The 12289-nt window shown below is 43.7% G+C and overlaps 1 protein-coding gene across 3 annotated transcripts in view; it reads right to left on the minus strand.

Annotated features, from left to right (window-relative positions):
* The window catches only part of il20rb (interleukin 20 receptor subunit beta), a 79110-nt gene that overhangs the window by 35459 nt on the left and 31362 nt on the right, over positions 1 to 12289 (minus strand). The gene's annotated exons all lie outside the window — the stretch shown is intronic.

A 12289-nucleotide genomic window follows, 5' to 3' on the forward strand; every position in this document is an offset into this window, starting at 1 on the left:
AGGAGACAAATGCTGTACACAGTACTTTTGATGTAGAATCATCAGTACCGTATACTGTATAACTGAACTTCCCTACTTTTGTATTTTATCCTCCTCACAATAAGTGATAACATTCTATTAGTTTTCTGAATTACTTGCAGCCCCTGTATACTAACCTTTTATGATTCATACACGATCATATCCAGATCCCTCTGCATCTGCTCACTATTTATAGAGTATGCTTTTTCCATTTTTTTCCTCACAAAATACACAATTTCACATATTCCCACATTATACTTCATTTGCCAGATCTTTGCCCATTCATGTAACTTATGTGTATCCCCTTGTTACTTCTCAAGTCCTCCTCACAACCTATTTTCTTATTTATATTTGTTTCATTAGCAAATTTGACAACTGCTTCTTCATTCAAGTCATTTAAGTAAATCGCATAATGTTGAGGCCTCAGCACTGATTCCTGTGGCACACCACGCATTACATCTTACCAACCAGAAAATAAGACTTTTCTGCTTACTTTCTGCTTCCTGTTAGCTAACCAAAGTCCTTCGCCACATTCTGGGTACAACTCCCTCTAAGTCACTGCCACTCAAAGCCCAGTGTAGCCCAACATCTTATCATTGTTTAATGAGGGACCATCATATACTGGGAGGAGAAAGTGAGGACTGCAGATGCTGGAGATCAGAGCTGAAAATGTGTTGCTGGAAAAGCGCAGCAGGTCAGGCAGCATCCAAGGAGCTGGAGAATCGACATTTCGGGCATAAGCCTGAAGAAGGGCTTATGCCCGAAACGTCGATTCTCCTGTTCCTTGGATGCTGCCTGACCTGCTGCGCTTTTCCAGCAATACATTTTCAACCATCATATACTGGAAAACTTTCAAATGCCTCAAATAGTTCAGCAACAGAAAACAAACATTTACCTTTCAGAAGAGAGATAGACTGTAAATTTGCAAGTGCTTGAAAGGCAGGCAGTCAGTGAATGGTCACTGCACCTAGGTCTCATCTACTGGAGTCAATGTAATCCTTTCTGGCTTGGAGCATTCAACACTGCTGTTCTCTATCATGCAGAAGCGATGTTCCTACAATTCAATCTCCTCATCCTTCTCCCCAGAAAGTTCTCCCACTCTCTCAGCTCCATCATCCTCTATCATATCCTCTCCTTACTAGCTCCAGTTCTACCGAGCACAGCATGCTTGGATTATGCAGCACGCTCTGTCCAAAGTGAACTGGAAGTCCTGCACTTAACTCTCAGCCTCAAGGTTGATCCAAGCTGCAGAACCTCACCTTCAGGAGGACTCCTGACTGCTCCACCACGGCCCTGGTTGAAGAAAGGGCCGCTCTGTATCTGCCTCATTCATGGAATCACATAACTTTTCAGGTTACCTGCGATTATTATTTCTGCTTTACAGAGATGACCATCTTCGATCTGCTAAGACCCCCAATAACAATGGTCAAGACTACTGGTCACCAGCACGTGCACTTCCTGTGCATTTCCCAGGCAAAACGCTACAATCACAGATTGTCAACCTGCACTGCACAAGCACAGGATGGATAACATTGCTCCTTAAAGGGCCTCCTGTCACTCACAAGTGGAACCTACATAATGGGTCAGAAGCTAAAACTCACCCCGCATGCTCTGGGTGTTGTTGCAGCCATTTTCCAATCGGAGATCATATTTATGCATCAAGTGAATTTGGCCAAAAACACAGGTCATTTTTGGTACAAAGAATAATAGGCTCAACCTGACGACTAAGAACGCTACCCTTAACCTCCACATCCCTCACTTCCTGGCACTTCCTAGACACCCCATCAGAGGGTAGCTCTTCTCATCCAGTAACCAGCCATGTCAGGGCTTCTGGCCTCTCAAACACAGCAGGAAAACGAGAGATCTCAAGAATCTGATCATTGTGGCAGCTCCCAGGTTATAATTAGAATTAGATTTTATTGATGTGTGCACTCAAGTATAGAGATACAGGAGTACAGTGAAAAGTCGCCATTCTCCAGCACTAAATTAGTTACCAAAAACCAGAATTGGAAAAAAAAAACACAAGCAGAAATAAAAGAAACAGATCCAAAAAGAAAGAAAAAAATATTCAGATCTAAAAGAAAGAAAAACGTCGATCTCAGTAAAGGTGTATGGAACATTCAGCCTCTGATGCAGGCACCTGGCCTAGCCAAGGCCTGAAGTCTCCAAACGCAGGGTGGAGCTTTGCCGCTGCTGCCCTCTACGGTCAGGAGGAGTCACAAACCTGCTGCTGCTGTGCCTGCCACCACCAGGAGGCTGCTGTAATTCCACTGTCCCACTCTCACTGCTGTGGCTATGCCGATAACCGCACCACATAAGGCTTTAAAGAAACAAAAATGACCAGAAAAAAAAAAGACCTAAGATGAATCGTACATTTAGGGGAGATGATGGCCGAGTGGTGTTATCACTAGACAATTAATCCAGAAACTCAGTTAATATCCTAGGAACCTGGATTCAAATCCCACCATAGCAGATAGGAATGGCCAAAATATTTTGGCCTAGTCAGAGACACCCGTGAGTGAATTAAAAACAAAGGACATCGATGGAACGGCTACCATTTCAGTTGATGAACTCACCTTCATGAGATATGTTGCTCTCAAGGTGATGTGTGTCCAGTCTGTGGTGCCCTGCACCTTGGGGAAACCAGCTGTGTTGGGTAGAGCCTCCTGACTGGGCTCTTGTCATAGGGAAGCAAGGTGTGATCAGGCACAAATTACATCAGTAGCAGTCTTAATATATTTCTGGGTGACTCATTTGAGACAGGACTCCAATGGTTCTTGGCAGTCGCATTAAAGATGGGACATTGAAATTTCTGCATGAGTACAGAAATCTTGTGCTCTCACTTCACCTAAGAAAGGCATTGTTGTATCTAAGAGCATATTGGTGAATTCTTACAGTTCAAGGTGAGAGGGAATCAGCTCTGTGCACTGTGAGATCTTGCAGTATCTCTGCGCTCTGTGACCCCCAGGTGCCACTTTTCAGGTTACCTGTGATTAGTATTTCTGCTTCACAGAGATGACGGTCTTCCATCTGATATGACCCCCAATAACAATGGTCAAGACTACTTGTCACCAGCATGTGCACTTCCTGTGCACTTCCCAGGCTGAATGCTACAAGCACAGGATGGATAACATTGCTCCTTAAAGAGTCTCCTGTCACTCATAAGTGGAACCTGCATAACAGGACAGAAGCTAAAACTCACTCCACATGCTCTGGGTGACGTTGCAGCCATTTTCCAATTGGAGATGATATTTACGAGTCAAGTGAATTTGGCCAGAAATACAGGTCATTTTTGGTACAAAGAGTAATAGGCTCAACCTGATGATCAAGAACCCCGCCCTTAACCTCCAGTCCCTTTCTTCCTGGCACTTCTTGGACACCCCATCACAAGCACCTCCCACATGCCGCCTGGAGTTATGGCTGCAACTCCCTCCGTACCCTCTAAGCCTACAGTTTACTCCTACTCTCTATCTCGGTGAAGCACAATCCCACTCTCAGTGGTGATGTATGCCACTAACAGCTCACCATTCCCTCCCCTCAGGATTCTCTTCCTCTTGAAATATTGAATTTCTCCTCCACTATCCTTGTCCCTTCTGCATCCTAGCTCACTGCCTCCAATCCCCAGCACTGAACTCCTTCACTTCCCGACCCCAGCCATGTCCCCTGATAACTCCCATTGATTTTCATTCTGCTCACTCCCAGACTGGTCATGGTCAGACTGAGTGGCTTGGACAGATATCGGAGTCTTTCTTTCTCAAATTACAACTCCTGAATGTTCCTGCTTCTCAGTGGCCTATTTGAAAGTAGTGGCATTGTCAGTTAACTGACTCGAAGCCATGGATCCTGTTCACATCTACATCCTTGTAAGTTTGATTTTTCAGAATGTTAGTTCCCTGGATGCATTTGACTGTCAACATTCTCCATGGTATTCAAAGTGCTATTGCCAATAATGATAAGCTGCCCTTAAGTTGACATTTTTTTTTAAAAGATATTCCTTCCTGGAAGTTTTTGAGAAGATTTGTAGCTCAGGTTGATGATAAGTATGTAAGTTAGCTCCGTGAGCTAATAAATGGAGAGACAGTACATACAACCAGTGCTTCACTGGAGACTCTCAATGATGAGTTTACCTGATTAGATTAGATTAGATTACATTACATTACAGTGTGGTAACAGGCCCTTCGGCCCAACAAGTCCACACCGACCCGCCGAAGCGCAACCCACCCATACCCCTACATTTACCCCTTACCTAACACTACAGGCAATTTAGCATGGCCAATTCACCTGACCTGCACATCTTTGGGCTGTGGGAGGAAACCGGAGCACCCGGAGGAAACCCACGCAGACACAGGGAGAACGTGCAAACTCCACACAGTCAGTCGCCTAAGGCGGGAATTGAACCCGGGTCTCTGGCGCTGTGAGGCAGCAGTGCTAAACACTGTGCCACCGTGCCACCCACAAATATGGTGATGAAACATCTGAAAACAAACCTCCAAGCTCAGTGAGCTAACTTACAAACCTATCTCTTCCTGCTTGATAATTGACTCAACTAATTATTCTCCATCAAGACTCTGCAAAGAACACTGTCTAATGTACCCAAATTTCAATTCCTCATCCCAACTTCCTCCACAGTTCATCTTTCCCCTCCTGAGGGTAATAAAACCACTAGTATCTCCTCTAAATTACCTTCTTAAATCTGAGCCTATGAAATGCATGTTTTCGGCCTTTTTGATCCTTCAACCACTACAAGTTGGTTTATGTAGGACCTTTAATGTAATAGAGACCGATGGGAGAGGCATGAAACATAATATCAAGTGTCCAATCCAATCTTCATCCTGTTGACAGTTCATGTCCAAAGTCACATATGGAGACAAAGACAACAGCAAATAAGGACAGAAAATGGAGAGAGGGAACAACAGAATAGTACAGAGATTGGAGAACTAAGCATAGGATAGTGGGTGCATTGGGGTGGAGTTAGCCATGGATGGGAGGTCTGTACCATGGTCCGCTCTGTCCATATTCTAAAGGTTCAGTCTTTCACTGTCTCTATAATGTTAACTGGTTGGTTGCCCTTATTTGCACAAGAAATCTGCACATTGTCATAGTTGGGTAGTTCAAATTCATTATTTACATGATACACATCACAATACTGCAAGAAACTTCTCCACCAGTCTCCAGCCGGGAGAGTGTCCTCCTTACATCGTGATTGTATCATCAGTTTTATCTCTACATGAAATTCTTGCTCTACATTCAGCAAAGTGAATTGCAATAGAGAAAGTGGGACAGATGGAGACAGAACATGAGGACAGAGAGTGGGAAGAAACAAAAGAATAATTAAATCAGCAAAGAGAAAGGGAAGACCTGCATTTGTATCTGACCTTTCACAACCTCAGGACATCGGAGAGCATTTTCCGGGTCATGAATTATTATGGCATCGAGGTCAAAGAAATGAGGAAAAGTGGCTTTCAACAGAAAGAAAGGGAACAGAGGAACTTCACACAGTGAAGGAGAGGGATGGAACTGGTGAATTAAACATGACAGTACTGAGAGCAAAGTGCAGATGTGAAAGTGGCCAAGTAACCAAAGGTGGGTGATGGGGATAAAGGATGGCTGGATGGGGTTTAGCATAAAGCATAGAAAACATAGATGTAGGTTTAATGGAACACTACACCACTAACAGCAGAAGACTGAGAAATGTCTTCACTCCCCTTCACCGGAAGCAAACCAGTCAAATGGAGAAATGTATGTTCCCAGGCGACACTGCCTTTGCACTTGCCTGCACCAATGCTGTTGGTTGTCCAACAAAGTGGACTTCCTGCTTGACCCAGTGGAATCCCATTTAGAATATTTTAGAAAATCAGGAAGGCTTTCTAGGTCATGGAGATGAGAGTAATGTGTTGGGCTTGTGGAGGGCAGTGGTTGATGTGGGGGCTGGGGAAATAGTAATGGCCTTATAGTATGTGAGGTGATGGCCTAGTGGTATTATTGCTTGACTATTAATCCAAAGGTCCAGGAAATGATTCAGGAACCCTGGGTCAAATGCTGCTCTAAAATCAATAAAAATCTGGAATTAAGAGTCTAATAATGACCGTGAAATGATTGCTGGGGTAGACCCATTTGGGTGACTAATGCCCTTTAGCTCCAAACTCACAGTAGATTAGATTACTTACAGTGTGAAAACAGGCCCTTTGACCCAACAAGTCCACACTGACCTTCCGAAGAGCAACCCACCCAGACCCATTCCCCTACATTTACCCCTTCACCTAACACTACAGGCAATTTAGCATGGCCAATTCACCTAACCTGCATATCTTTGGACTGCGGGAGGAAACCGGAGCACCCGGAGGAAACCCACGCAGACACGGGGAGAATGTGCAAACTCCACACAGACAGTTGCCCAAGGCGGGAATTGAACCCAGGTCTCTGGCGCTGTGAGGTAGCAGTGCTAACCACTGTGCCACCATGCCACCCAGTAATACTGGTAGATGAAGGGCTTTTGCCCGAAACATCGATTTTCTTCCTCCTTGAATCCTGCCTGACCTGCTGTGCTATTCCAGCACCAGTCTAATCCCCACGCCCAGTAATATGGTTGACTTCTAACATCCTTCTAACAGCCCTGTTGGCAAATAGGAATGGGCAACAAATGCTGGTCCAATGATGCCCACACCCTTGAATGAACAAAAATAAACAGAGTACCACCAAGTTTAGTGGCAAAAACTCAGCATCAAACAAGTATTGCTCAAGATTTCAATGTGGAATCTTAATCTTTCCAGATAGATAAACTAAAGTGGGCTAATGGCCTCTCACATTAGTATCTCAAGAGCACTTCCCAAATCTGTGAGCTCTGACATCTGGAAGAACAAGGTTAATGAGCTTGTGAGAACACCTTGCTCCAATTCACACACCGTCCTCACTTGGAAATATGCTGCCTTTACACTTCAATGGCATTAGATCAAAGATATTGGAATTCCCTACCCAAAGGCACTGTGGGCCTACGCTCACCAATCACAGTTTAGCATTTTAAGAAGTCAGCTCACCATCACATTCTCAAGAGAAATTAGGAATGATCAACAGATTCTGGCCCAGCCTGCAATAAAGACATCCTGCAAGTGAATAGAAGAAGAATATAAGTTGCTCTCATGCCATGCATGTGGCTGTCAACTAGCTGGTCAACATGCCAGATCAAACAGGACCTTCCAGCCACTATGTGAGGTGATAGCATTGCCATTGATTTTTGGCCCACCTCATGTCACTAACATTAAATAAATGTAATAGTTGTCAAATTCTTCCTGGCAATTTGTGAAATTGAGCAGCATTTAACAACTAGTTGCTGGCAATCTCCAGAATCGTGTTGACAGGTAAGGTGTGATAAAGCCTTTTCTCTCTAAGGGCAAAAAGCACTGGTAATTTACATTATTACCTTTATCCCATTCAGGTTGTTTTCAGAAGCAGAGTATTATGTGGACTTTATTCAAGTGCATTTATTTATTGAATTTCATAATCTTTGCAAACGTCCCCAAAGCCCTATACAGCAGAGTACTTTTGCAGCACATAGTCACTGTAGAAAGCATAGCAGCTAATTTGTGCACATTATCCATAAGCAGTGATGTGATAATGGCCAGATATCCTGTATTTTGTTTGGAATGGCAATTGAAGGATAAGCCTTGATTGACCAGTGTACCAGGGAGAACTTCCTCCTCCTCCTCCTCTTTAAAACTGTTACCATGGGTTCACATGGGTGCACCTGAGAGAGCAGACAGCCTCACAGTTTAACACCTTAGCCAAAAGGGCTCATCTCTGATAGTGCAGCACAGCTAAGCTTTTAAGTGTAGGCCTGCAGAGTCAGATTGGAACCCACAACCATCAGACACAGAGGTAAGTGCACTATCTACCGGACCAAAGCTAACACCAGAATGTACAAGAACTACCTATATTTTCTATCTTAAAATAGTTCCTTTCACACAAGGTACTAATGCCAAAAAGAAATTTTGGCAAGGCTGCGGTTGTTTCACTCACAAACTAGATTGGATAATGGAGAGGGTGAGAGCAGTAGCAGACAGAAGGAAAGAGTCAAGAAGGAAGGCTGAATAAGCAAACCTGGTCAATTTAGTTCCATACTTCCTATCTTCACATACAACCCATTGCTTTGCACAACTTGTAAAGCAAGGAAGCTTTTTAAACAGTTCCTCAAATGGATTTCCCTTTATTTCAACATGTGGTCATGTTTTATTTTTCAAACTAATCAGGGCAAGACGTCAGAAGAGGAACGGTGTTTCTGCCCAAGCCAATGACATGCAACTAGTCAGCTGTAGAGATACAACCCTATCTCTGGCCAAACGACGGCCCTTAGATACAACTTCTCACCAATACCCAAGGCCTGTGTTGCTGTCACATCTTCACTCTCTGAGAGTCAGCTCCAAGTGATTTCTTACCAACTGCAACAATTACCTCGTAATGATTAATACCATAGTGCAGTTGTCATATTTACAGAGAAGACAGGATACTCTGTGCTGGCATTCATAAGATGGCAATCCCAATTGTTCAATCATCATGCTAATCCGTGTTGGGCTGGATCGGGTTCCCGTCCAACTGAAAATAAAATTTAATACCAAAAGCAAAATACGGTAGATGCTGGAAATCAACCACCAGCAATTTCCTCTCTAAGCATACTCAAATAATACTGAAACAGACTATCAACTCATTGCAGCTCAGGGGATCTTGCTGTGCTCAAACTGATTAGTGTCTTTCATGAATTACAGCACTAACGAATTTAAAACAACAATTTACAGCACTTTGGGGCAGCAAATGGTTGCGACAGGTGCTATAAAAATGTAAGCTCTTTCTTTTGTGAACATCTTTAATTTCTGAAACCCTTTAAAACACTTATCAAAATGCATTTTGTTTAACTAGGATTTTAGCTGCCATCCCATATCTCTTTCTCACTGGCCTACTGCACCAATTTGCTGACAGCTATTTAGGAGGAAAAGCTCTGCATGTCTGGCAGCAACTGTGGAGAGGAATCAGTTAGCATTTCAGGTCTAGTGACCCTTCCTCAGAACTGAAGATATCTAGGAAAATGTTGTGTTTTATGCAGAAGGTGGGGGGGGGGGGGGGGGGGGGGGTGGGAAAGGGGGAAGAAGTAAATGATAGGTGGAGTTACAGCCCAAAGAGACAGAACAGTTGAACAGACTGTGAAAAACGATCAGCCTAGAATAATTAATAGCTACTAATGGGGACTATTAGAGGCTAACAGTGAGGTGTGTGTAATAGCAGAACATGTGGATACAAGGCCTGGTGTGTGTGTGGGTTGGGGGTAAGGACATGGGAGAAAGTGCCTCAAGTCCTCAAATTATTGAGTTTGTTATTAAGAACAGAAAGCTGTGGAGTTTCCAAGCAGAAAATGAGGTGCTGTTCTTCCAGTTTCTGCTGAGCTTCACCGTAACACTGCAGCAAGCCGGAGACAGAGATGTTGGCCAGGGAACAGGGTAGGGTGTTGAAGTGGCAGGCAACTGGAAGCTCAGGGTCTTTTCTGTGCATAGAACGTAGGTGCTGTGTGAAATGGTCACCCAATCTATGCTTCATTCCCTCAATATGCAGGAGACCACATTGTGAGCAATGAATGCAATAGACTAGATTGAGTGAAGTGCATGTAAAGCACAGTTTCACCTGGTGGCTCTGTTTGGGCCCTTAGGTATCGAAGAGAGAGATTGTAAACAGGCAGGTGTTACACTTTCTGTGGTTTCAGGGTAAGGTGGCATGGGGAAGTGGGTGCTGGGGGAAGCGAAGAAGGAGTGAACCACAGTGTCCAGGAGGAAATGGTCCTTGCGGAAGGCTGACCAAGGAGGGGAAGAGGTGTCTGGAGGTGACATCCCACTGGAGGTGGCAGAAATGGTAGCTAATGATTCTCTGGATGCGGATGCTGGTGGAATGGTAAATGAGGACAAGGGGGACCCTATTCGCTGTTGTGGGAGGGTTGAGAGCTGAAGTGTGGGAGATGAGTTAGAGCACTATGGTCAACCATAATGCTCGGGAATCCTCGGTTGAGGAAGAAAGTGGATATTTCGAAGGTTCCCTTGTCGAAGTTGGCATCATCAGAACAGATGCAATAAAGACAGAGGAACTGGGAGAATGGAATTGAGTCTTTACAGGAAGCACGGCATGAGGATGTATGGTCATGGTAACTGCGGGAGTTGGTTAGTTTGTATTGGATATTGGTGGCCAGTCTATCCCAGAAATTGAAACAGATGTCAAGGAAGGGAAAGGAGGAGTCAGGGATGGACTGGATGAAAGTGAGAGCCGGGTGAAAATTGGAAGTGAAATTGACAAACTTTTCCAATTCCGAGTGAGAGTGAAGCAGCACTAATGATATCATTGATATACCGGAGAAAGCTTTGTGGTTGGGGACCGAATAGGATTGGGCCACCTTATTGTAGCAAATCGTTTTCCCAGGCTGATCGCCTTTCACGCCTTTATCTGTCCAACTGTCCTCCTCTCTCTTTGGGGTCTATTCCTCAACTATCGTATACTCTTACCTTCTACACCAATCCTATCTTTTTCATAAAAAAAGCAACTTTTTCCTTGGTACCATCAGTTCTGAGGAAAAGTCACTGGAGCCATGATGTTAATTCAGATTTATCTCCACAGATGCTGCCAGACCTGTTAAACTTCTCCAACAATTTCTGTTTTGTATCTGATTTCCAGCATCCGTAGTTTTTCGGTTTTTACTTATTTATAAAAGGTGCGGGACATATCTTTCTATTAAGCTTGTCGATCCCAGGGGTGATAATGTCAATGTGCAGACGCATGACTTCATTGCACAATGTTTGGCTCACAATACATCCTCAGGGCATATCACTGTTTATTGGTACACAAACACAGGAACATGTTTCTGTATACTTTGTCAACAGACAAACGCTTTCCAAATTCACAGGAATGTGTATATTATTCCCTATCGGTATGTTACCTAATAATTAAATATTGCAAACAACAAGTACACACAATGCTACAAGCCCAAGATATCTGAATATTACTTGTTCATACACTCGCAAGATCTGTCTGATTGCCAGTACACACACATTTCCTCATTATTGTCATTACAGCATCTGCTCCTTTCAAATCGGTTTGTGCCAAAACAATTCACATAACCAGAAGCAGAAAATACCACCTACCAAAACTATTGCCCTTAATACATTTCAAGGAAAGAGATTTTGGCAGGACAGGGACTGAGGAAGGCTTGAGTTCAGAACTTTCCTCGACTTCTCATAATAATTTTTAATTTTTTTGTTCTTTATCTCTTTGTTCATTCACTTCTCCAGCTGTGTATGTTTTTGGTCTTCTTCCTGATGAAGTATAATACTTGCCATGGAGGGAGCGCAATGAAGCTTCAGCAAATGATTGATGCTTAGGACAACACGTCATCCCATCAGGAGGGATTGTGAGATTGTAGAGAATGCAAACACAGTTTAGAAGAATGAAAGGTCGTCTTATTGGAGTGTACACAATTCTTTCAGGTTTCAATGGGGTGGATACAGGAAGGATGGCTAAGGCTGGTGGGTCTAGAAGCAGGATTTACAATCTAAAGATTAAAAGGGAGGCCATTAGGACCAGAATAAGGAGGCATTTCTCTGCTCAGGTGCATGGTGAGTCTTTGGAATTCTGTACCCTAGAAGCTTATAGGACATTAGGCATTGAGTTCATTCTAAGCGGACAGCGGTACAATTTCTAGATATTAAAGAGATCAAGAAAAATCTGGGATAGTGTGGAAAGTTGGCATTGAGGTAAGAGATGAGCAATGATCTAATTGAATAATGGAGTGGGTTCAATGGGCGCAATAGAAGCCTCCTGCTCCTATTCTTATACTCCACCCTCTCATACAAATTTTACCATCAGGAAGCTCAGTTTTCAGCAGCATTGCACTGGAATCACTGTGACATTTCTGTGGCTCACTAAGGAGGGATAGCGCTACTGCAGGAGTATATCACAGGAAGCTAATTCACAACAGCCATAGATAGAGCGACACAAATTTGATGGACAGGAGGGATGCAGGTTTGGCGCCGGGCACATTGAAGGTCATCTACTCAGTTTCAGGAGAGAAATGAAGTGAACGGGAGGGAAAACAAATTAAGATGCAGGCTGCTGGACAGACAGCCCATTGAATGTTGCACCAGTTGCCAAACCCAAGGATTCTGAAGACACAACATCCACAACCGTATGTTTTGTGCAAATTAGGATCAGATGTAGACCTTTTGGCCTTTCAAGCTTACTCTACCATCAA

The sequence above is a fragment of the Chiloscyllium plagiosum genome, unplaced genomic scaffold, assembly GCF_037043375.1.
Source record: "Chiloscyllium plagiosum isolate Xiang-an unplaced genomic scaffold, Cpla_swu_hap1 HiC_scaffold_13, whole genome shotgun sequence".
NCBI classification, from domain to species: domain Eukaryota; kingdom Metazoa; phylum Chordata; class Chondrichthyes; order Orectolobiformes; family Hemiscylliidae; genus Chiloscyllium; species Chiloscyllium plagiosum.